The sequence below is a fragment of the Pinus tabuliformis genome, chromosome 5_1, assembly GCF_031772625.1.
Source record: "Pinus tabuliformis cultivar Carrire ecotype Pingquan chromosome 5_1, CPIR1, whole genome shotgun sequence".
Lineage (NCBI taxonomy): Eukaryota > Viridiplantae > Streptophyta > Pinopsida > Pinales > Pinaceae > Pinus > Pinus tabuliformis.
This window is the reverse complement of record NC_142305.1, coordinates 203540059-203545406: the sequence shown is the minus strand read 5'-3', so window position 1 is coordinate 203545406 and position 5348 is coordinate 203540059. Positions and strand designations below refer to the sequence as shown.

Here is a 5348-nt window from a genome sequence, read left to right as displayed (position 1 = left end):
CTTTGGCCAGATCTTCCAACCTTTTCATTCACAATTCTGCCTACCTCTCGATGGCGGCCCTTATGGTCGAGCACCTAAAGGTCCTTATGGTCGAGCAACTCAAGTTCCTTACGGCACCTTATAGCCTAAATCAAAGGGCAAAGATCGGCATGCCTGGTTCTTCCATCATCCAATGAACTGAAATGAATCACGCAGAGAAGGCAAGGCTAGGAAAATGAGACCAAGATCGAAACGAAAACCTCCGCTGCTTAGTATTTGCCCAATCCACTTTCGCTCGCCGCTACTAACGGGGTCTCGGTTGATTCCCCTTCCCATAGCTACTTAGATGTTTCAGTTCGCTAAGTCTTTCAAGTCCAAGGAGCGCGGACTAGCCACGGGGCTTGGATACGGTTTCCCGATCGAAGATCCATGGATCACGGACGGTATCTCCCCACGGCCTTTCGCCTTTGGAAGCGTCCTTCCCTCTCAATGCCTGGGCATCCATCCGATGCATTCTTTCCGATACAGCAGGCATTGAACCTGCTTCACACCGCACCACCGATGGCGGCCTTTTGGCTGAGTGTGCTAACGCACCCATCAATCACTGAAACTTGTTCGTGATTCCAGTCATTATATACGTAATTACGCTTTAGCAGATAATGCATATATGGGCATATTTCATTATGCATGAATGACTCGATATATGTCATTTCGCAAGCAATTAGATCGATCTCGCGAACCTCTGCGCGAAACGATGGGGGCCTTCCAATCATGACTCGATAGCAGTCATTACACCAGAAAATGCATATATGGGCATATGTCATTACGCTTTCTTATCAATGCATATATTATATATGTCATTATGGTCATTCTGGTCTTTTGATAGCTCGATCTACCTTGTGGCTATTATATATGTCATTACGCTTTAAGGCTCAACCATCCGTACGGGGAGAAGAAAGACTAGTTCGTGTCTCCTTGCACTAGGAAGCGCAAGCCCCTCTGGGACCTCTCCCGGTGGTCGAGCAACTAAAGTTCCTCTCCTTATCAGTCGAGCCCCCTGTCGGGTCCTTGGTTCATTTCGACCAGTGATTCCAGTCATTCATTATATACGTAATTACGTCATTCGAGATATGTCATTATGCATGAATGAGGGAGATGAAAAGCATATATTATATATGTCATTCATGTCATTTCATGAATTATATCGGTCAATAATGACATATATAAAGAATGACCAACGGGAGAGGAAGGCATGGCTCTTCCTGTTCCTGTATGGCACTTACCCCTGGAAATGACTAGGAAATGAATCAATACGTATCTGGGCCGAGGTACATGTCTGTTCCTATCTCTCAAATAGAGAAGGCTTCTCGCCGAGCTATCAATTAGGTACGTTAGTGACTTTTTTAGTTACTTATTTGATAGGGGCCACCCAATAAGTAAATTGAAGGGAATGAGTCAAATGAGTCAAAGCAGAGTGTTTTATATATGTAATTACGCCATCTCGCCGAGGTGCACATCTCTATTTTATGAAGCCGCCAGAGAAGAAATAGGAGGGGTATGGTTGTAGTTAGTTATATATGAGCATGTGGTAGTTTAGGTTCAGTCAGTTCCTTGCCCTCCTAACGTCAAGCAAGTGGGTTCATTTTACTTATCGGGTGCCCCTCTCAAATAAGTAACTAAAAGGCGTTGGTCGAGTCACTAACGTACCTTGCCCTCAGAAGCGCAAGCCCTCCGGACCTTAGATATATGTTCCGACGATAGAAATAGAACCGGCCCTATACCACGAACTGACTTATTCCCTTAGGAGGATATGAGGTACTGCTATTCAAAACCCTTCTCTTATCAGGACGGGATGAACCAATGAACGGTGGTGTGGTGGGATCGTCGGAACTGCCAGATTGAGGAACTAAAGCCAGAACTTCAGAAACATGAATGGAGGAGAATTGTCAATTAGAGAAGAGAGAGCCTTGTTTGACGGGTGGACATACCGCATTCACCAGCCTTACCATTACACTTGATAAATGATTATGGGTACCACCTATTACCTATTGGTTCCAGCCGAGCCTTGACGATACGATTCATCAATTAGAACCCACTCCATCGCCAGGAATAGACAGACCTACCCGCCTTTCATTTGTCCCTGCTACCTACCCACCAATAGACTCTTACCCAACCTTACTTCTCACCTATCGCTTAAGCCAGGAAGACGAGGGTCAGCACTAGGATATTCACCCTTTACCCCTATGACCCCTGATGACTTCTTCTGGGTAGGGTACACTCTTACCTTATGAGTATATGACCTTTTGTTCTCGCCAAGGAGCCCCAATATGATTCATCAATTAGAACCCACTGCATTGCTAGGAATGATTAGAACCACCTGCCTTTCTTTTCATGCCTCCACCTTCTAGTTAACCACCTGAAGATAGAACTAGACCTGCTTATCCCTAGACCACTTGGATTAATGAAGCGCTTAGGAGGTAGGTACTGCTTAGACCTTCGATTATTGGGTCGGGATTAGATCGGCCAACCTTCCCTTAATTAATGCCTTCACCCTAGGAGAGAGTGTGGTATCCCCTTAACCATGGCTTGCAATTATGGTCTATCAGAGCAACCTCTGAGATGATGGGGACGAGCTTCATATTATAGGAGATTCTGTCCAGCCAGGATATGCTTCGTTTATCACGCGTGCAGGAATCTTAGGAAGGAGGTCTGGGGCATCTATTAGATTATACCTTCGACTGGTATCAGGACGGGATCAACAACCTCATCCTTACCTTGCTACTGCCTGAAACCTAGGAGAGGGAGTCTTGACTTACCAACCCATTAAGTAATAATAACAGTGGAGTGGTGGAGGAGCAGAGCGCTTAGTTTACCTTGCTTTCCTAACGTCAAGCAAGCCCCTACCGGTCCTTGCCCCCGGAGGGACAAGCGGCTTCGCACCTTGTTAATCCAACAGCAGATGATCTATGAAAAAAGCTTGCATCGTTTATAACATGATTCACTTTGATTACTTTGATGTGCCAGTTCCAGCTTTCCTGCCATCACTTCGACCAGCATTTCCGCTAGCAGCATATCCTGTTCCAGATTCGTCAGTTGTGGATTCATAGCGAGTAGATTCACCAGCATCTAAGGCGTATAAGGCAGCAGGAGGAAAGGCATAGGCCGTTAAAAAAATTTAGTATCAGATGATTTTAATAAATTTATTTTATTAGAAAATAATATTTATATGTTATATAGTTTAAAATTATTGTATTATTTTATTTGAATAAATCTAGTATTCACAAAATTTTAATAAATTTATTTTATTAGAAAATAATATTTATATATTATATTGTTTAAAATTATTGTAGTAGGACAATCATATTTATTAATATAGTAAAGATGGTTGATATTGACAGATAGGCTTATATAAAACATATATACAACCACATATTCCAATGTGGTTGATATAAACAGATAGGCTTATATCAACCACATGAATGATTACTAATAACTATATAAACAACTATATAGGATTATTAATAACTATATAAATATTAACAACGAGATTATTTATATATAATAGTAAATAAATATTATATTAATATAATAATAATAATAATAATATTCATTATAATATTATATTATTATAATGATATAGAAATATAATTACCATATTATCATTATAATATAATAATATTATTATAATATTATTAGGAGTTTATGTTATTGTTATGTTATAATATAATATAATATTTATATAATAATATACTTGGTTGTTAATATTTATATAGTTTTTATTAATATTAGATTATAATATTATATTATTATATTATTATAATAATTATATAATCAGTATTATTATAATAAGAACAATAAAGACCAATTATTTATTATTTATGATAATTAATAACTATAAAAATAATATCAACTATATTCTTATATAATTATATATTTATGATTATTATATTAATATTAAGAAAATTATAGGTCCGATAGACCAATTTGGTCTCAGTGGACGTTAACCATCATCATCATCATCATCATCATCATTATAAACCTAAACTCATATTATTATTATTATTATTATTAAGTTTTAGTATTTTTAATATTTATCTTAGGGTTTGTATAGATAGGATTAATTATTATTAGTATTTAAAATCATTAATAACTATATAAATGTTAACAACTAGATTATTTATATATATCATTCTATCAATATTATATTAATATTATAATAATTATATGAACTCCTAATATATATTAATTAATTATTATACATGTTAATTATTATATTATTATAGCAATATACAAATATAATTCTTATTATATGATATTCATTGTTTTATTCAAAATCATCTGTGAAAATAACTAGTCTTTCTAATCAAACATTATATTGTTTTTGAGATTTTATAGTAGTATATAGTATAGATGGATAATAAGTGTAGTTTAGCTAGGCAAAATAGTTGGTTGTTTGTAAAGTTATGGAAATTGGATTTATATAAATCCAAGTTATAATTGTTAAACTTCAAAATTTTAGTTGTCTTATGGTACTAAATCTATTTTCACTATAAAAACACTAGTCAAAAACTACCTCTAATAAAAAATTTTAAAAACAATTACTGATCTGGCTATCCCTACAATTCCTCTCGCTCATTACACGACTCTTTAATAATATATGCATGAAATTATTTCAACGGTGCAAATCTGTATTTACGGTTCTACTCTACATGCAAGTGGCAAGTATCTTTGATAGTTTGTGTGGTGGTGTGACACACATGTTGACGACGGATACGTTGGCTTTAACAAGGCGTTGTCATTTCTAGGTTAGTTTTTGGAATGAAATTTTCTTATACAATTGTGGAAGAGATTATGATGTTTGGTTATTTAAAGCGAATATGATGATGTTTAGTTACTTAAATGTATATTTGATTAGTAGGTAAAAAATTTAGTATTTAAATGATTTCAATAAATTTATTTTATTAGAAAATAATATCTATATTATATTGTTTAAAATTATTGTATTATTTTATTTGAATAAATTTAGTATTAAGAAGATTTTAATAAATTTATTTTATTAGAAAATAATATTTATATATTATATTGTTTAAAATTATTGTATTATTTGCGCAAGGAAATTTTCATTGTTAGGAAATTTCAAGGAGGCCTAAACAGAATGGAGGGTTTACAAATCATTACATGCGGCAAAGGAATGGCCAGACCTGGCCGCGGTGGGCAAGGCCATCAAGGTCGATGTGTGCATCCTCATCACATTCCGGGTCTTCTACAGCGTAAGGTATACGCTCATGCCCTAGCTCTCGTTTGAGACCCTTCACATTATCTTACCCTCCCAGCAGTGACACTCCGAGGAGGTGCAAACCTACGCTGCC

At 36.0% G+C, this 5348-nt stretch overlaps 1 pseudogene; it reads right to left on the bottom strand.

The window, feature by feature from the left end:
* LOC149164103 (25S ribosomal RNA) overlaps positions 1-363 on the bottom strand; it is a 3292-nt pseudogene extending 2929 nt beyond the window's left edge.
* Positions 364-5348: the final 4985 nt, after the last annotated feature.